The sequence below is a fragment of the Mobula hypostoma genome, chromosome 11, assembly GCF_963921235.1.
Source record: "Mobula hypostoma chromosome 11, sMobHyp1.1, whole genome shotgun sequence".
In the NCBI taxonomy this organism is placed as follows: Eukaryota; Metazoa; Chordata; class Chondrichthyes; order Myliobatiformes; family Myliobatidae; genus Mobula; species Mobula hypostoma.
Window position 1 is genome coordinate 116,096,836 of NC_086107.1, and position 22,579 is coordinate 116,119,414.

The 22,579-nt window shown below is 55.9% G+C and overlaps 1 protein-coding gene across 1 annotated transcript in view; it reads right to left on the reverse strand.

The window, feature by feature from the left end:
* pitpnbl (phosphatidylinositol transfer protein, beta, like) overlaps positions 1 to 22,579 on the reverse strand; it is a 73,930-nt gene that overhangs the window by 49,801 nt on the left and 1,550 nt on the right. The gene's annotated exons all lie outside the window — the stretch shown is intronic.

A 22,579-nucleotide genomic window follows, 5' to 3' on the forward strand; every position in this document is an offset into this window, starting at 1 on the left:
GAGAATCTCCCTCCACGCCGTCACATCACACTCAGAGAGAATCTCCCTCCACGCCGTCCCATCACACTCAGAGAGAATCGCCCTCCACACCGTCCCATCACACTCAGAGAGAATCTCCCTCCACACCGTCCCATCACTCAGAATCTCCCTCCACACCGTCCCATCACTCAGAATCTCCCTCCACGCCGTCCCATCACACTCACGAGAGAATCTCCCTCCACACCGTCCCATGACACTCAGAGAGAATCTCCCTCCACGCAGTCCCATCACACTCAGAGAGAATCTCCCTCCACGCCGTCCCATCACACTCAGAGCGAATCTCCCTCCACGCCGTCCCATCACACTCACAGAGAATCTCCCTCCACAACGTCCCATCACACTCAGAGAGAATCTCCCTCCACGCCGTCCCATCACACTCAGAGAGAATCTCCCTCCACGCCGTCCCATCACACTCAGAGAGAATCTCCCTCCACACCGTCCCATCACGTAGAGAGAATCTCCCTCCATGCCGTCCCATCAGTCAGAGAGAATCTCTCTCTACACCGTCCCATCACACTCAGAGAGAATCTCCCTCCACGCCGTCCCATCACACTCAGAGAGAATCTCCCTCCACACCGTCCCATCACACTCAGACAGCATCTCCCTCCACGCCGTCCCATGACACTCAGAGAGAATCTCCCTCCACACCGTCCCATTACACTCAGAGAGAATCTCCCTCCACGCCGTCCCATCACACTCAGAGAGAATCTCCCTCCACACCGTCCCATCACACTCACAGAGAATCTCCCTCCACACCGTCCCATCACACTCAGAGAGAATCACCCTCCATACCGTCCCATCAGTCAGAGAGAATCTCCCTCCACACCGTCCCATCACAGTCAGAGAGAATCTCCCTCCACACCGTCCCATCACACTCAGAGAGAATCTCCTTCCACGCCATCCCATCACACTCAGAGAGAATCTCCCTCCACACCGTCCCATTACACTCAGAGAGAATCTCCTTCCACGCCGTCCCATCACACTCAGAGCGAATCTCCCTCCACACCGTCCCATCACAGTCAGAATCTCCCTCCAAACTGTCCCATTACACTCAGAGAAAATCTCCCTCCACACCATCCCATCACTCAGAATCTCCCTCCACACCGTCCAATCACACTCAGAGAGAATCTCCCTCCACACCGTCCCATCACACTGAGAGAGAATCTCCCTCCACGCCGTCACATCACACTCAGAGAGAATCTCCCTCCACGCCGTCCCATCACACTCAGAGAGAATCTCCCTCCACGCCGTCCCAACACACTCACGAGAGAATCTCCCTCCACGCCGTCCCATGACACTCAGAGAGAACCTACCTCCACGCCGTCCCATCACACTCAGAGAGAATCTCCCTCCACACCGTCCCATCACTCAGAGAGAATCTCCCTCCACGCCGTCCCATCAGTCAGAGAGAATCTCCCTCCACACCGACCCGTCACACTCAGAGAGAATCTCCCTCCACACCGTCCCATGACACTCAGAGAGAATCTCCCTCCACGCCGTCCCATCACAGTCAGAGAGAATCTCCCTCCACACCGTCCCATCACACTCAGAGAGAATCTCCCTCCACGCCGTCCCATCACACTCAGAGAGAATCTCCCTCCACGCCGTCCCATCACACTCAGAGAGAATCTCCCTCCACGCCGTCCCATCACACTCAGAGAGAATCTCCCTCCACGCCGTCCCATCACACTCAGAGAGAATCTCCCTCCACGCCGTCCCATCACACTCAGAGAGAATCTCCCTCCACGCCGTCCCATCACACTCAGAGAGAATCTCCCTCCACGCCGTCCCATCACACTCAGACAGAATCTCCCTCCACGCCGTCCCATGACACTCAGAGAGAATCTCCCTCCACGCCGTCCCATGACACTCAGAGAGAATCTCCCTCCACGCCGTCCCATCACACTCAGAGAGAATCTCCCTCCACACCGTCCCATCACACTCAGAGAGAATCTCCCTCCACACCGTCCCATCACACTCAGAGAGAATCTCCCTCCACACCGTCCCATCAGTCAGAGAGAATCTCCCTCCACACCGTCCCATCACACTCAGAGAGAATCTCCCTCCACACCGTCCCATCACACTCAGAGAGAATCTCCTTCCACGCCGTCCCATCACACTCAGAAAGAATCTCCTTCCACACCGTCCCATCACACTCAGAGAGAATCTCCCTCCACACCGTCACATCACACTCAGAGAGAATCTCCCTCCACACCGTCCCATCACACTCAGAGAGAATCTCCGTCCACACCATCCCATCACTCACGAATCTCCCTCCACACCGTCCAATCACTCTCAGAGAGAATCTCCCTCCACCCCGTCCCATCACACTCAGAGACAATCTCCCTCCACACCGTCCCATCACACTCAGAGAGAATCTCCCACCACACCGTCCCATCACACTCAGAGAGAATCTCCCTCCACACCATCCCATCACTCAGAATCTCCCTCCACACCGTCCCATCACACACAGAGAGAATCTCCCTCCACGCCATCACATCACACTCAGAGAGAATCTCCCTCCACGCCGTCCCATCACACTCAGAGAGAATCTCCCTCCGCGCCGTCCCATCACACTCACGAGAGAATCTCCCTCCACGCCGTCCCATGACACTCAGAGAGAATCTACCTCCACGCCGTCCCATCACACTCAGAGAGAATCTCCCTCCACACCGTCCCATCACTCAGAGAGAATCTCCCTCCACGCCGTCCCATCAGTCAGAGAGAATCTCCCTCCACACCGTCCCGTCACACTCAGAGAGTGTCTCCCTCCACACCGTCCCATCACACTCAGAGAGAATCTCCCTCCACGCTGTCCCATCACACTCAGAGAGAATCTCCCTCCACACCGTCCCATCACACTCAGAGAGAATCTCCCTCCACGCCGTCCCATCACACTCAGAGAGAATCTCCCTCCACGCCATCCCATCACACTCAGAGAGAATCACCCTCCACGCCGTCCCATCACACTCAGAGAGAATCTCCCTCCACACCGTCCCATCACAGTCAGAGAGAATCTCCCTCCACACTGACCCATCACACTCAGAGAGAATCTCCCTCCACACCGTCCCATCACTCAGAATCTCCCTCCACACCGTACCATTACACTCAGAGAGAATCTCCCTCCTCGCCGTCCCATCACTCAGAATCTCCCACCACACCGTCCCATTACACTCAGAGAGAATGTCCCTCCTCGCCGTCGCATCACTCAGAATCTGCCTCCACACCGTCCCATTACACTCAGAGAAAATCTCCCTCCACACCGTCACATCACACTCAGAGAGAATCTCCCTCCACACCGTCCCATCACACTCAGAGAGAATCTCCCTCCACACCGTCCCATCACACTCACAGAGAATCTCCCTCCACACCGTCCCATCACACTCAGAGAGAATCACCCTCCATACCGTCCCATCAGTCAGAGAGAATCTCCCTCCACACCGTCCCATCACACTCAGAGAGAATCTCCCTCCACACCGTCCCATCACACTCAGAGAGAATCTCCTTCCACGCCATCCCATCACACTCAGAGAGAATCTCCCTCCACACCGTCCCATTACACTCAGAGAGAATCTCCTTCCACGCCGTCCCATCACACTCAGAGCGAATCTCCCTCCACACCGTCCCATCACAGTCAGAATCTCCCTCCAAACTGTCCCATTACACTCAGAGAAAATCTCCCTCCACACCATCCCATCACTCAGAATCTCCCTCCACACTGTCCAATCACACTCAGAGAGAATCTCCCTCCACACCGTCCCATCACACTGAGAGAGAATCTCCCTCCACGCCGTCACATCACACTCAGAGAGAATCTCCCTCCACGCCGTCCCATCACACTCAGAGAGAATCTCCCTCCACACCGTCCCATCACACTCAGAGAGAATCTCCCTCCACACCGTCCCATCACTCAGAATCTCCCTCCACACCGTCCCATCACTCAGAATCTCTCTCCACGCCGTCCCATCACACTCACGAGAGAATCTCCCTCCACACCGTCCCATGACACTCAGAGAGAATCTCCCTCCACGCAGTCCCATCACACTCAGAGAGAATCTCCCTCCACGCCGTCCCATCACACTCAGAATTTCCCTCCACGCCGTCCCATCACACTCACAGAGAATCTCCCTCCACAACGTCCCATCACACTCAGAGAGAATCTCCCTCCACGCCGTCCCATCACACTCAGAGAGAATCTCCCTCCACGCCGTCCCATCACACTCAGAGAGAATCTCCCTCCACACCGTCCCATCACGTAGAGAGAATCTCCCTCCATGCCGTCCCATCAGTCAGAGAGAATCTCTCTCTACACCGTCCCATCACACTCAGAGAGAATCTCCCTCCACGCCGTCCCATCACACTCAGAGAGAATCTCCCTCCACGCCGTCCCAACACACTCACGAGAGAATCTCCCTCCACGCCGTCCCATGACACTCAGAGAGAACCTACCTCCACGCCGTCCCATCACACTCAGAGAGAATCTCCCTCCACACCGTCCCATCACACAGAGAGAATCTCCCTCCACGCCGTCCCATCAGTCAGAGAGAATCTCCCTCCACACCGACCCGTCACACTCAGAGAGAATCTCCCTCCACACCGTCCCATGACACTCAGAGAGAATCTCCCTCCACGCCGTCCCATCACAGTCAGAGAGAATCTCCCTCCACACCGTCCCATCACACTCAGAGAGAATCTCCCTCCACGCCGTCCCATCACACTCAGAGAGAATCTCCCTCCACGCCGTCCCATCACACTCAGAGAGAATCTCCCTCCACGCCGTCCCATCACACTCAGAGAGAATCTCCCTCCACGCCGTCCCATCACACTCAGAGAGAATCTCCCTCCACGCCGTCCCATCACACTCAGAGAGAATCTCCCTCCACGCCGTCCCATCACACTCAGAGAGAATCTCCCTCCACGCCGTCCCATCACACTCAGACAGAATCTCCCTCCACGCCGTCCCATGACACTCAGAGAGAATCTCCCTCCACGCCGTCCCATGACACTCAGAGAGAATCTCCCTCCACGCCGTCCCATCACACTCAGAGAGAATCTCCCTCCACACCGTCCCATCACACTCAGAGAGAATCTCCCTCCACACCGTCCCATCACACTCAGAGAGAATCTCCCTCCACACCGTCCCATCAGTCAGAGAGAATCTCCCTCCACACCGTCCCATCACACTAAGAGAGAATCTCCCTCCACACCGTCCCATCACACTCAGAGAGAATCTCCTTCCACGCCGTCCCATCACACTCAGAAAGAATCTCCTTCCACACCGTCCCATCACACTCAGAGAGAATCTCCCTCCACACCGTCACATCACACTCAGAGAGAATCTCCCTCCACACCGTCCCATCACACTCAGAGAGAATCTCCGTCCACACCATCCCATCACTCACGAATCTCCCTCCACACCGTCCAATCACACTCAGAGAGAATCTCCCTCCACCCCGTCCCATCACACTCAGAGACAATCTCCCTCCACACCGTCCCATCACACTCAGAGAGAATCTCCCACCACACCGTCCCATCACACTCAGAGAGAATCTCCCTCCACACCATCCCATCACTCAGAATCTTCCTCCACACCGTCCCATCACACACAGAGAGAATCTCCCTCCACGCCATCACATCACACTCAGAGAGAATCTCCCTCCACGCCGTCCCATCACACTCAGAGAGAATCTCCCTCCGCGCCGTCCCATCACACTCACGAGAGAATCTCCCTCCACGCCGTCCCATGACACTCAGAGAGAATCTACCTCCACGCCGTCCCATCACACTCAGAGAGAATCTCCCTCCACACCGTCCCATCACTCAGAGAGAATCTCCCTCCACGCCGTCCCATCAGTCAGAGAGAATCTCCCTCCACACCGTCCCGTCACACTCAGAGAGTGTCTCCCTCCACACCGTCCCATCACACTCAGAGAGAATCTCCCTCCACGCTGTCCCATCACACTCAGAGAGAATCTCCCTCCACACCGTCCCATCACACTCAGAGAGAATCTCCCTCCACGCCGTCCCATCACACTCAGAGAGAATCTCCCTCCACGCCATCCCATCACACTCAGAGAGAATCACCCTCCACGCCGTCCCATCACACTCAGAGAGAATCTCCCTCCACACCGTCCCATCACAGTCAGAGAGAATCTCCCTCCACACTGACCCATCACACTCAGAGAGAATCTCCCTCCACACCGTCCCATCACACACAATCTCCCTCCACACCGTCCCATTACACTCAGAGAGAATCTCCCTCCTCGCCGTCCCATCACTCAGAATCTCCCACCACACCGTCCCATTACACTCAGAGAGAATGTCCCTCCTCGCCGTCGCATCACTCAGAATCTGCCTCCACACCGTCCCATTACACTCAGAGAAAATCTCCCTCCACACCGTCCCATCACAGTCAGAGAGAATCTCCCTCCACACCGTCACATCACACTCAGAGAGAATCTCCCTCCACACCGTCCCATCACACTCAGAGAGAATCTCCCTCCACACCGTCCCATCACACTCACAGAGAATCTCCCTCCACACCGTCCCATCACACTCAGAGAGAATCACCCTCCATACCGTCCCATCAGTCAGAGAGAATCTCCCTCCACACCGTCCCATCACACTCAGAGAGAATCTCCCTCCACACCGTCCCATCACACTCAGAGAGAATCTCCTTCCACGCCATCCCATCACACTCAGAGAGAATCTCCCTCCACACCGTCCCATTACACTCAGAGAGAATCTCCTTCCACGCCGTCCCATCACACTCAGAGAGAATCTCCCTCCACACCGTCCCATCACAGTCAGAATCTCCCTCCAAACTGTCCCATTACACTCAGAGAAAATCTCCCTCCACACCATCCCATCACTCAGAATCTCCCTCCACACTGTCCAATCACACTCAGAGAGAATCTCCCTCCACACCGTCCCATCACACTGAGAGAGAATCTCCCTCCACGCCGTCACATCACACTCAGAGAGAATCTCCCTCCACGCCGTCCCATCACACTCAGAGAGAATCTCCCTCCACACCATCCCATCACACTCAGAGAGAATCTCCCTCCACACCGTCCCATCACTCAGAATCTCCCTCCACACCGTCCCATCACTCAGAATCTCCCTCCACGCCGTCCCATCACACTCACGAGAGAATCTCCCTCCACACCGTCCCATGACACTCAGAGAGAATCTCCCTCCACGCAGTCCCATCACAGTCAGAGAGAATCTCCCTCCACGCCGTCCCATCACACTCAGAATTTCCCTCCACGCCGTCCCATCACACTCACAGAGAATCTCCCTCCACAACGTCCCATCACACTCAGAGAGAATCTCCCTCCACGCCGTCCCATCACACTCAGAGAGAATCTCCCTCCACGCCGTCCCATCACACTCAGAGAGAATCTCCCTCCACACCGTCCCATCACACTCACAGAGAATCTCCCTCCACACCGTCCCATCACACTCAGAGAGAATCACCCTCCATACCGTCCCATCAGTCAGAGAGAATCTCCCTCCACACCGTCCCATCACAGTCAGAGAGAATCTCCCTCCACACCGTCCCATCACACTCAGAGAGAATCTCCTTCCACGCCATCCCATCACACTCAGAGAGAATCTCCCTCCACACCGTCCCATTACACTCAGAGAGAATCTCCTTCCACGCCGTCCCATCACACTCAGAGCGAATCTCCCTCCACACCGTCCCATCACAGTCAGAATCTCCCTCCAAACTGTCCCATTACACTCAGAGAAAATCTCCCTCCACACCATCCCATCACTCAGAATCTCCCTCCACACCGTCCAATCACACTCAGAGAGAATCTCCCTCCACACCGTCCCATCACACTGAGAGAGAATCTCCCTCCACGCCGTCACATCACACTCAGAGAGAATCTCCCTCCACGCCGTCCCATCACACTCAGAGAGAATCTCCCTCCACGCCGTCCCATCACACTCACGAGAGAATCTCCCTCCACGCCGTCCCATGACACTCAGAGAGAACCTACCTCCACGCCGTCCCATCACACTCAGAGAGAATCTCCCTCCACACCGTCCCATCACTCAGAGAGAATCTCCCTCCACGCCGTCCCATCAGTCAGAGAGAATCTCCCTCCACACCGACCCGTCACACTCAGAGAGAATCTCCCTCCACACCGTCCCATGACACTCATAGAGAATCTCCCTCCACGCCGTCCCATCACAGTCAGAGAGAATCTCCCTCCACACCGTCCCATCACACTCAGAGAGAATCTCCCTCCACGCCGTCCCATCACACTCAGAGAGAATCTCCCTCCACGCCGTCCCATCACACTCAGAGAGAATCTCCCTCCACGCCGTCCCATCACACTCAGAGAGAATCTCCCTCCACGCCGTCCCATCACACTCAGAGAGAATCTCCCTCCACGCCGTCCCATCACACTCAGAGAGAATCTCCCTCCACGCCGTCCCATCACACTCAGAGAGAATCTCCCTCCACGCCGTCCCATCACACTCAGAGAGAATCTCCCTCCACGCCGTCCCATCACACTCAGAGAGAATCTCCCTCCACGCCGTCCCATCACACTCACGAGAGAATCTCCCTCCACACCGTCCCATGACACTCAGAGAGAATCTCCCTCCACGCAGTCCCATCACACTCAGAGCGAATCTCCCTCCACGCCGTCCCATCACACTCAGAATTTCCCTCCACGCCGTCCCATCACACTCACAGAGAATCTCCCTCCACAACGTCCCATCACACTCAGAGAGAATCTCCCTCCACGCCGTCCCATCACACTCAGAGAGAATCTCCCTCCACGCCGTCCCATCACACTCAGAGAGAATCTCCCTCCACACCGTCCCATCACGTAGAGAGAATCTCCCTCCATGCTGTCCCATCAGTCAGAGAGAATCTCTCTCTACACCGTCCCATCACACTCAGAGAGAATATCCCTCCACACCGTCCCATCACACTCAGACAGAATCTCCCTCCACGCCGTCCCATGACACTCAGAGAGAATCTCCCTCCACACCGTCCCATTACACTCAGAGAGAATCTCCCTCCACGCCGTCCCATCACACTCAGAGAGAATCTCCCTCCACACCGTCCCATCACACTCACAGAGAATCTCCCTCCACACCGTCCCATCACACTCAGAGAGAATCACCCTCCATACCGTCCCATCAGTCAGAGAGAATCTCCCTCCACACCGTCCCATCACACTCAGAGAGAATCTCCCTCCACACCGTCCCATCACACTCAGAGAGAATCTCCTTCCACGCCATCCCATCACACTCAGAGAGAATCTCCCTCCACACCGTCCCATTACACTCAGAGAGAATCTCCTTCCACGCCGTCCCATCACACTCAGAGCGAATCTCCCTCCACACCGTCCCATCACAGTCAGAATCTCCCTCCAAACTGTCCCATTACACTCAGAGAAAATCTCCCTCCACACCATCCCATCACTCAGAATCTCCCTCCACACCGTCCAATCACACTCAGAGAGAATCTCCCTCCACACCGTCCCATCACACTGAGAGAGAATCTCCCTCCACGCCGTCACATCACACTCAGAGAGAATCTCCCTCCACGCCGTCCCATCACACTCAGAGAGAATCTCCCTCCACGCCGTCCCATCACACTCACGAGAGAATCTCCCTCCACGCCGTCCCATGACACTCAGAGAGAACCTACCTCCACGCCGTCCCATCACACTCAGAGAGAATCTCCCTCCACACCGTCCCATCACTCAGAGAGAATCTCCCTCCACGCCGTCCCATCAGTCAGAGAGAATCTCCCTCCACACCGTCCCGTCACACTCAGAGAGAATCTCCCTCCACGCCGTCCCATCACACTCAGAGAGAATCTCCCTCCACGCCGTCCCATCACACTCAGAGAGAATCTCCCTCCACGCCGTCCCATCACACTCAGAGAGAATCTCCCTCCACGCCGTCCCATCACACTCAGAGAGAATCTCCCTCCACGCCGTCCCATCACACTCAGAGAGAATCTCCCTCCACGCCGTCCCATCACACTCAGAGAGAATCTCCCTCCACGCCGTCCCATCACACTCAGACAGAATCTCCCTCCACGCCGTCCCATGACACTCAGAGAGAATCTCCCTCCACGCCGTCCCATGACACTCAGAGAGAATCTCCCTCCACGCCGTCCCATCACACTCAGAGAGAATCTCCCTCCACACCGTCCCATCACACTCAGAGAGAATCTCCCTCCACACCGTCCCATCACACTCAGAGAGAATCTCCCTCCACACCGTCCCATCAGTCAGAGAGAATCTCCCTCCACACCGTCCCATCACACTCAGAGACAATCTCCCTCCACACCGTCCCATCACACTCAGAGAGAATCTCCTTCCACGCCGTCCCATCACACTCAGAAAGAATCTCCTTCCACACCGTCCCATCACACTCAGAGAGAATCTCCCTCCACACCGTCACATCACACTCAGAGAGAATCTCCCTCCACACCGTCCCATCACACTCAGAGAGAATCTCCGTCCACACCATCCCATCACTCACGAATCTCCCTCCACACCGTCCAATCACACTCAGAGAGAATCTCCCTCCACCCCGTCCCATCACACTCAGAGAGAATCTCCCTCCACACCGTCCCATCACACTCAGAGAGAATCTCCCACCACACCGTCCCATCACACTCAGAGAGAATCTCCCTCCACACCATCCCATCACTCAGAATCTCCCTCCACACCGTCCCATCACACACAGAGAGAATCTCCCTCCACGCCATCACATCACACTCAGAGAGAATCTCCCTGCACGCCGTCCCATCACACTCAGAGAGAATCTCCCTCCGCGCCGTCCCATCACACTCACGAGAGAATCTCCCTCCACGCCGTCCCATGACACTCAGAGAGAATCTACCTCCACGCCGTCCCATCACACTCAGAGAATCTCCCTCCACACCGTCCCATCACTCAGAGAGAATCTCCCTCCACGCCGTCCCATCAGTCAGAGAGAATCTCCCTCCACACCGTCCCGTCACACTCAGAGAGTGTCTCCCTCCACACCGTCCCATCACACTCAGAGAGAATCTCCCTCCACGCTGTCCCATCACACTCAGAGAGAATCTCCCTCCACACCGTCCCATCACACTCAGAGAGAATCTCCCTCCACGCCGTCCCATCACACTCAGAGAGAATCTCCCTCCACGCCATCCCATCACACTCAGAGAGAATCACCCTCCACGCCGTCCCATCACACTCAGAGAGAATCTCCCTCCACACCGTCCCATCACAGTCAGAGAGAATCTCCCTCCACACTGACCCATCACACTCAGAGAGAATCTCCCTCCACACCGTCCCATCACTCAGAATCTCCCTCCACACCGTACCATTACACTCAGAGAGAATCTCCCTCCTCGCCGTCCCATCACTCAGAATCTCCCACCACACCGTCCCATTACACTCAGAGAGAATGTCCCTCCTCGCCGTCGCATCACTCAGAATCTGCCTCCACACCGTCCCATTACACTCAGAGAAAATCTCCCTCCACACCGTCCCATCACAGTCAGAGAGAATCTCCCTCCACACCGTCACATCACACTCAGAGAGAATCTCCCTCCACACCGTCCCATCACACTCAGAGAGAATCTCCCTCCACACCGTCCCATCACACTCAGAGAGAATCTCCCTCCACACCGTCCCATCACTCAGAATCTCCCTCCACACCGTCCCATCACTCAGAATCTCCCTCCACGCCGTCCCATCACACTCACGAGAGAATCTCCCTCCACACCGTCCCATGACACTCAGAGAGAATCTCCCTCCACGCAGTCCCATCACACTCAGAGCGAATCTCCCTCCACGCCGTCCCATCACACTCAGAATTTCCCTCCACGCCGTCCCATCACACTCACAGAGAATCTCCCTCCACAACGTCCCATCACACTCAGAGAGAATCTCCCTCCACGCCGTCCCATCACACTCAGAGAGAATCTCCCTCCACGCCGTCCCATCACACTCAGAGAGAATCTCCCTCCACACCGTCCCATCACGTAGAGAGAATCTCCCTCCATGCTGTCCCATCAGTCAGAGAGAATCTCTCTCTACACCGTCCCATCACACTCAGAGAGAATATCCCTCCACACCGTCCCATCACACTCAGACAGAATCTCCCTCCACGCCGTCCCATGACACTCAGAGAGAATCTCCCTCCACACCGTCCCATTACACTCAGAGAGAATCTCCCTCCACGCCGTCCCATCACACTCAGAGAGAATCTCCCTCCACACCGTCCCATCACACTCACAGAGAATCTCCCTCCACACCGTCCCATCACACTCAGAGAGAATCACCCTCCATACCGTCCCATCAGTCAGAGAGAATCTCCCTCCACACCGTCCCATCACACTCAGAGAGAATCTCCCTCCACACCGTCCCATCACACTCAGAGAGAATCTCCTTCCACGCCATCCCATCACACTCAGAGAGAATCTCCCTCCACACCGTCCCATTACACTCAGAGAGAATCTCCTTCCACGCCGTCCCATCACACTCAGAGCGAATCTCCCTCCACACCGTCCCATCACAGTCAGAATCTCCCTCCAAACTGTCCCATTACACTCAGAGAAAATCTCCCTCCACACCATCCCATCACTCAGAATCTCCCTCCACACCGTCCAATCACACTCAGAGAGAATCTCCCTCCACACCGTCCCATCACACTGAGAGAGAATCTCCCTCCACGCCGTCACATCACACTCAGAGAGAATCTCCCTCCACGCCGTCCCATCACACTCAGAGAGAATCTCCCTCCACGCCGTCCCATCACACTCACGAGAGAATCTCCCTCCACGCCGTCCCATGACACTCAGAGAGAACCTACCTCCACGCCGTCCCATCACACTCAGAGAGAATCTCCCTCCACACCGTCCCATCACTCAGAGAGAATCTCCCTCCACGCCGTCCCATCAGTCAGAGAGAATCTCCCTCCACACCGTCCCGTCACACTCAGAGAGAATCTCCCTCCACACCGTCCCATGACACTCAGAGAGAATCTCCCTCCACACCGTCCCATGACACTCAGAGAGAATCTCCCTCCACGCCGTCCCATCACAGTCAGAGAGAATCTCCCTCCACACCGTCCCATCACACTCAGAGAGAATCTCCCTCCACGCCGTCCCATCACACTCAGAGAGAATCTCCCTCCACGCCGTCCCATCACACTCAGAGAGAATCTCCCTCCACGCCGTCCCATCACACTCAGAGAGAATCTCCCTCCACACCGTCCTATCACACTCAGACAGAATCTCCCTCCACGCCGTCCCATGACACTCAGAGAGAATCTCCCTCCACACCGTCCCATTACACTCAGAGAGAATCTCCCTCCACGCCGTCCCATCACACTCAGAGAGAATCTCCCTCCACACCGTCCCATCACACTCACAGAGAATCTCCCTCCACACCATCCCATCACACTCAGAGAGAATCACCCTCCATACCGTCCCATCAGTCAGAGAGAATCTCCCTCCACACCGTCCCATCACAGTCAGAGAGAATCTCCCTCCACACCGTCCCATCACACTCAGAGAGAATCTCCTTCCACGCCATCCCATCACACTCAGAGAGAATCTCCCTCCACACCGTCCCATTACACTCAGAGAGAATCTCCTTCCACGCCGTCCCATCACACTCAGAGCGAATCTCCCTCCACACCGTCCCATCACAGTCAGAATCTCCCTCCAAACTGTCCCATTACACTCAGAGAAAATCTCCCTCCACACCATCCCATCACTCAGAATCTCCCTCCACACCGTCCAATCACACTCAGAGAGAATCTCCCTCCACACCGTCCCATCACACTGAGAGAGAATCTCCCTCCACGCCGTCACATCACACTCAGAGAGAATCTCCCTCCACGCCGTCCCATCACACTCACGAGAGAATCTCCCTCCACGCCGTCCCATGACACTCAGAGAGAACCTACCTCCACGCCGTCCCATCACACTCAGAGAGAATCTCCCTCCACACCGTCCCATCACTCAGAGAGAATCTCCCTCCACGCCGTCCCATCACACTCACGAGAGAATCTCCCTCCACGCCGTCCCATCACACTCACGAGAGAATCTCCCTCCACGCCGTCCCATGACACTCAGAGAGAACCTACCTCCACGCCGTCCCATCACACTCAGAGAGAATCTCCCTCCACACCGTCCCATCACTCAGAGAGAATCTCCCTCCACGCCGTCCCATCAGTCAGAGAGAATCTCCCTCCACACCGTCCCGTCACACTCAGAGAGAATCTCCCTCCACACCGTCCCATGACACTCAGAGAGAATCTCCCTCCACGCCGTCCCATCACAGTCAGAGAGAATCTCCCTCCACACCGTCCCATCACACTCAGAGAGAATCTCCCTCCACGCCGTCCCATCACACTCAGAGAGAATCTCCCTCCACGCCGTCCCATCACACTCAGAGAGAATCTCCCTCCACGCCGTCCCATCACACTCAGAGAGAATCTCCCTCCACGCCGTCCCATCACACTCAGAGAGAATCTCCCTCCACGCCGTCCCATCACACTCAGAGAGAATCTCCCTCCACGCCGTCCCATCACACTCAGAGAGAATCTCCCTCCACGCCGTCCCATCACACTCAGACAGAATCTCCCTCCACGCCGTCCCATGACACTCAGAGAGAATCTCCCTCCACGCCGTCCCATGACACTCAGAGAGAATCTCCCTCCACGCCGTCCCATCACACTCAGAGAGAATCTCCCTCCACACCGTCCCATCACACTCACAGAGAATCTCCCTCCACACCGTCCCATCACACTCAGAGAGAATCTCCCTCCACACCGTCCCATCAGTCAGAGAGAATCTCCCTCCACACCGTCCCATCACACTCAGAGAGAATCTCCCTCCACACCGTCCCATCACACTCAGAGAGAATCTCCTTCCACGCCGTCCCATCACACTCAGAAAGAATCTCCTTCCACACCGTCCCATCACACTCAGAGAGAATCTCCCTCCACACCGTCACATCACACTCAGAGAGAATCTCCCTCCACACCGTCCCATCACACTCAGAGAGAATCTCCGTCCACACCGTCCCATCACACTCAGAGAGAATCTCCCTCCACCCCGTCCCATCACACTCAGAGAGAATCTCCCTCCACACCGTCCCATCACACTCAGAGAGAATCTCCCACCACACCGTCCCATCACACTCAGAGAGAATCTCCCTCCACACCATCCCATCACTCAGAATCTCCCTCCACGCCATCACATCACACTCAGAGAGAATCTCCCTCCACGCCGTCCCATCACACTCAGAGAGAATCTCCCTCCGCGCCGTCCCATCACACTCACGAGAGAATCTCCCTCCACGCCGTCCCATGACACTCAGAGAGAATCTACCTCCACGCCGTCCCATCACACTCAGAGAGAATCTCCCTCCACACCGTCCCATCACTCAGAGAGAATCTCCCTCCACGCCGTCCCATCAGAGAGAATCTCCCTCCACACCGTCCCGTCACACTCAGAGAGTGTCTCCCTCCACACCGTCCCATCACACTCAGAGAGAATCTCCCTCCACGCTGTCCCATCACACTCAGAGAGAATCTCCCTCCACACCGTCCCATCACACTCAGAGAGAATCTCCCTCCACGCCGTCCCATCACACTCAGAGAGAATCTCCCTCCACGCCATCCCATCACACTCAGAGAGAATCACCCTCCACGCCGTCCCATCACACTCAGAGAGAATCTCCCTCCACACCGTCCCATCACAGTCAGAGAGAATCTCCCTCCACACTGACCCATCACACTCAGAGAGAATCTCCCTCCACACCGTCCCATCACTCAGAATCTCCCTCCACACCGTACCATTACACTCAGAGAGAATCTCCCTCCTCGCCGTCCCATCACTCAGAATCTCCCACCACACCGTCCCATTACACTCAGAGAGAATGTCCCTCCTCGCCGTCGCATCACTCAGAATCTGCCTCCACACCGTCCCATTACACTCAGAGAAAATCTCCCTCCACACCGTCCCATCACAGTCAGAGAGAATCTCCCTCCACACCGTCACATCACACTCAGAGAGAATCTCCCTCCACACCGTCCCATCACACTCAGAGAATCTCCCTCCACACCGTCCCATTACACTCAGAGAAAATCTCCCTCCACACCGTCCCATCACACTCAGAGAGAATCTCCCTCCACACCGTCCCATCACTCAGAATCTCCCTCCACACCGTCCCATCACTCAGAATCTCCCTCCACGCCGTCCCATCACACTCACGAGAGAATCTCCCTCCACACCGTCCCATGACACTCAGAGAGAATCTCCCTCCACGCAGTCCCATCACACTCAGAGAGAATCTCCCTCCACGCCGTCCCATCACACTCAGAATTTCCCTCCACGCCGTCCCATCACACTCACAGAGAATCTCCCTCCACAACGTCCCATCACACTCAGAGAGAATCTCCCTCCACGCCGTCCCATCACACTCAGAGAGAATCTCCCTCCACGCCGTCCCATCACACTCAGAGAGAATCTCCCTCCACACCGTCCCATCACGTAGAGAGAATCTCCCTCCATGCCGTCCCATCAGTCAGAGAGAATCTCTCTCTACACCGTCCCATCACACTCAGAGAGAATATCCCTCCACACCGTCCCATCACACTCAGACAGAATCTCCCTCCACGCCGTCCCATGACACTCAGAGAGAATCTCCCTCCACACCGTCCCATTACACTCAGAGAGAATCTCCCTCCACGCCGTCCCATCACACTCAGAGAGAATCTCCCTCCACACCGTCCCATCACACTCACAGAGAATCTCCCTCCACACCGTCCCATCACACTCAGAGAGAATCACCCTCCATACCGTCCCATCAGTCAGAGAGAATCTCCCTCCACACCGTCCCATCACACTCAGAGAGAATCTCCCTCCACACCGTCCCATCACACTCAGAGAGAATCTCCTTCCACGCCATCCCATCACACTCAGAGAGAATCTCCCTCCACACCGTCCCATTACACTCAGAGAGAATCTCCTTCCACGCCGTCCCATCACACTCAGAGCGAATCTCCCTCCACACCGTCCCATCACAGTCAGAATCTCCCTCCAAACTGTCCCATTACACTCAGAGAAAATCTCCCTCCACACCATCCCATCACTCAGAATCTCCCTCCACACCGTCCAATCACACTCAGAGAGAATCTCCCTCCACACCGTCCCATCACACTGAGAGAGAATCTCCCTCCACGCCGTCACATCACACTCAGAGAGAATCTCCCTCCACGCCGTCCCATCACACTCAGAGAGAATCTCCCTCCACGCCGTCCCATCACACTCACGAGAGAATCTCCCTCCACGCCGTCCCATGACACTCAGAGAGAACCTACCTCCACGCCGTCCCATCACACTCAGAGAGAATCTCCCTCCACACCGTCCCATCACTCAGAGAGAATCTCCCTCCACGCCGTCCCATCAGTCAGAGAGAATCTCCCTCCACACCGTCCCGTCACACTCAGAGAGAATCTCCCTCCACACCGTCCCATGACACTCAGAGAGAATCTCCCTCCACACCGTCCCATGACACTCAGAGAGAATCTCCCTCCACGCCGTCCCATCACAGTCAGAGAGAATCTCCCTCCACGCCGTCCCATCACACTCAGAGAGAATCTCCCTCCACGCCGTCCCATCACACTCAGAGAGAATCTCCCTCCACGCCGTCCCATCACACTCAGAGAGAATCTCCCTCCACGCCGTCCCATCACACTCAGAGAGAATCTCCCTCCACGCCGTCCCATCACACTCAGAGAGAATCTCCCTCCACGCCGTCCCATCACACTCAGAGAGAATCTCCCTCCACACCGTCCCATCACACTCAGAGAGAATCTCCTTCCACGCCATCCCATCACACTCAGAAAGAATCTCCCTCCACACCGTCCCATCACACTCAGAGAGAATCTCCCTCCACACCGTCACATCACACTCAGAGAGAATCTCCCTCCACACCGTCCCATCACACTCAGAGAGAATCTCCCTCCACACCGTCCCATCACACTCAGAGAGAATCTCCCTCCACACCGTCCCATCACACTCAGAGAGAATCTCCCTCCACACCGTCCCATCACACTCAGAGAGAATCTCCCTCCACACTGTCCCATTACACTCAGAGAGAATCTCCTTCCACGCCGTCCCATCACACTCAGAGCGAATCTCCCTCCACACCGTCCCATCACAGTCAGAATCTCCCTCCAAACTGTCCCATTACACTCAGAGAGAATCTCCCTCCACACCATCCCATCACTCAGAATCTCCCTCCACACCGTCCAATCACACTCAGAGAGAATCTCCCTCCACACCGTCCCATCACACTCGGAGAGAATCTCCCTCCACGCCGTCACATCACACTCAGAGAGAATCTCCCTCCACGCCGTCCCATCACACTCAGAGAGAATCTCCCTCCACGCCGTCCCATCACACTCACGAGAGAATCTCCCTCCACGCCGTCCCATGACACTCAGAGAGAACCTACCTCCACGCCGTCCCATCACACTCAGAGAGAATCTCCCTGCACACCGTCCCATCACTCAGAGAGAATCTCCCTCCATGCCGTCCCATCAGTCAGAGAGAATCTCCCTCCACACCGTCCCGTCACACTCAGAGAGAATCTCCCTCCACACCGTCCCATCACACTCAGAGAGAATCTCCCTCCACGCCGTCCCATCACACTCAGAGAGAATCTCCCTCCACGCCGTCCCATCACACTCAGAGAGAATCTCCATCCACACCGTCCCATCACAGTCCGAATCTCCCTCCACGCCGTCCCATTACACTCAGAGAGAATCTCCCTCCACACCGTCCCATCACAGTCCGAATCTCCCTCCACGCCGTCCCATTACACTCAGAGAGAATCTCCCTCCACACCATCCCATCACTCAGAATGTCCCTCCACACCGTCCAATCACACTCAGAGAGAATCTCCCTCCACCCCGTCCCATCACTTAGAATCTCCCTCCACACCGTCCCATCACAGTCCGAATCTCCCTCCAAACCGTCCCATTACACTCAGAGAGAATCTCCCTCCACACCATCCCATCACTCAGAATCTCCCTCCACACCGTCCCATCACACTCAGAGGGAGAATCTCCCTCCACACCGTCCCATCACAGTCCGAATCTCCCTCCACACCGTCCCATCACACTCAGAGAGCATCTCCCTCCACCCCATCCCATCACACTCAGAGAGAATCTCCCTCCACCCCGTCCCATCACACTCAGAGAGAATCTCCCTCCACACCGTCCCATCACACTCAGAAAGAATCTCCCTCCACACCGTCCCATCACTCAGAATCTCCCTCCACACCATCCCATCACACTCAGAGAGAATCTCCCTCCACACCTTCCCATCACAGTCAGAGAGAATCTCCCTCCACACCGTCCCATCACAGTCAGAGAGAATCTCCCTCCACACTGACCCATCACACTCAGAGAGAATCTCCCTCCACACTGTCCCATCACTCAGAATCTCCCTCCACACCGTCCCATTACACTCAGAGAGAATCTCCCTCCTCGCCGTCCCATCACTCAGAATCTCCCTCCACACCGTCCCATCGCACTCAGAGAGAATCACCCTCCACACCGTCCCATTACACTCAGAGAGAATGTCCCTCCTCGCTGTCCCATCACTCAGAATCTGCCTCCACACCGTCCCATTACACTCAGAGAAAATCTCCCTCCACACCGTCCCATCACAGTCAGTGAGAGAATCTCCCTACACACCGTCCCATCACACTCAGAGAGAATCTCCCTCCACGCCGTCCCATCACAGTCAGTGGGAGAATCTCCCTCCACACCGTCCATCACACTCAGAGAGAATCTCCCTCCACACCGTCCCATCACAGTCAGTGGGAGAATCTCCCTCCACACCGTCCCATCACAGTCAGTGGGAGAATCTCCCTCCACGCCGTCCCATCACACTCAGAGAGAATCTCCCTCCACACCGTCCCATTACACTCAGAGAGAATCTCCTTCCACGCCGTCCCATCACACTCAGAGCGAATCTCCCTCCACACCGTCCCATTACACTCAGAGAGAATCTCCCTCCACACCGTCCCATCACAGTCAGAATCTCCCTCCAAACTGTCCCATTACACTCAGAGAGAATCTCCCTCCACACCATCCCATCACTCAGAATCTCCCTCCACACCGTCCAATCACACTCAGAGAGAATCTCCCTCCACACCGTCCCATCACACTCAGAGAGAATCTCCCTCCACGCCGTCACATCACACTCAGAGAGAATCTCCCTCCACGCCGTCCCATCACACTCAGAGAGAATCTCCCTCCACGCCGTCCCATCACACTCACGAGAGAATCTCCCTCCACGCCGTCCCATGACACTCAGAGAGAACCTACCTCCACGCCGTCCCATCACACTCAGAGAGAATCTCCCTCCACACCGTCCCATCACACTCAGAGAGAATCTCCCTCCACACCGTCCCATCACAGTCACAGAGAATCTCCCTCCACGCCGTCCCATCACAGTCAGAGAGAATCTCCCTCCACACCGTCCCATCACTCAGAATCTCCCTCCACACCGTCCCATTACACTCAGAGAGAATCTCCCTCCACGCCGTCCCATCACACTCAGAGAGAATCTCCTTCCACACCGTCCCATCACAGTCAGAGAGAGAATCTCCCTCCACGCCGTCCCATCACACTCAGAGAGAATCTCCCTCCACACCGTCCCATCACACTCAGAGAGAATCTCCCTCCACCCCGTCCCATCACACTCAGAGAGAATCTCCCTCCACCCCGTCCCATCACACTCAGAGAGAATCTCCTTCCACACCATCCCATCACACTCAGGGAGAATCTCCCTCCACCCTGTCCCATCACACTCAGAGAGAAATTCCCTCCACACCGTCCCATCACACACTCCCGGGATCAGACACAGAGTGAAACTCCCTCCACACCGTCCCATCACAGACTCCCGGGGTCAAACACAGAGTGAATCTCCCTCCACACCGTCCCATCACACACTCCCGGGATCAGACACAGAGTGAAACTCCCTCCACACCATCCCATCACAGACTCCCGGGGTCAAACACAGAGTGAATCTCCCTCCACACCGTCCCATCACACACTCCCGGGGTCAGACACAGAGTGAAACTCCCTCCACACCGTCCCATCACACACTCCCGGGGTCAGACACAGAGTGAAGCTCCCTCCACACCGTCCAATCACACACTCCCGGGGTCAGACACAGAGTGAATCTCCCTCCACACCGTCCCATCACACACTCCCGGGGTCAGACACAGAGTGAAACTCCCTCCGCACCGTCCCATCACACACTCCCAGGGTCAGACACAGAGTGAATTTCCCGCCACCCGGTGCAGACAGTATGAGATTTTTATGCTCACAATTCATGAGCCATACACAATGCAATTCTAGGTCATCAATATGACTCCGTTCCCTGGCAGCACAGTGCAGGCAGCCACCGCTCTCTGTGTAAAAACCTTGTGCTGCAAAGCTTCAAACTACCCCCTCTCACCTGAACTGCATGCCCTCTAGTATCAGACACAGTCACCCTGGGGAGATAGATACCGGCTACCCCGGCTGTCTGCTCTCTCTGTGTCTCTCGTGATCTTGTAAACCTCGATCAGATCTCCCCTCAGCCTCTGTCGCTCCAGAGAAACAACCCAAATTGTCCAACCTCTCCTTCCAGCTCAAGCCCTCAAACCCAGACAGCATCCTGGTGAACATCTTCTGCACCCTCTCCAAATCCCCCACACCCTCTCCAAAGCCCCCACACCGTCTCCAAAGCCCTCGCACCCTCTCCAAAGACCCACACCCTCTCCAAATCACCCATACCCTCTCCAAATCACCCATACCCTCTCCAAATCCCTCACACCCTCTCCAAATCACCCATACCCTCTCCAAATCCCCCATACCCTCTCCAAATCCCCCACACCCTCTCCAAATCCCCCTACCCTCTCCAAATCTCTCACACCCTCTCCAAATCCCCCACACCCTCTCTAAATCCCCCTACCCTCTCCAAATCCCTCACACCCTCTCCAAATCCCCCACACCCTCTCCAAATCCCCCACACCCTCTCCAAATCCCTCACACCCTCTCCAAATCCCTCACACCCTCTCCAAATCCCCCATACCCTCTCCAAATCCCCCACACCCTCTCCAAATCCCTCACACCCTCTCCAAATCCCCCTACCCTCTCCAAATCCCTCACACCCTCTCCAAATCCCCCACACCCTCTCCAAATCCCCCACACCCTCTCCAAATCCCTCACACCCTCTCCAAATCACCCATACCCTCTCCAAATCCCCCTACCCTCTCCAAATCCCCCTACCCTCTCCAAATCTCTCACACCCTCTCCAAATCCCCCACACCCTCTCCAAATCCCCCACACCCTCTCCAAATCCCTCACACCCTCTCCAAATCCCCCACACCCTCTCCAAATCCCTTACACCCTCTCCAAATCCCTCACACCCTCTCCAAATCCCCCTACCCTCTCCAAATCCCCCACACCCTCTCCAAATCCC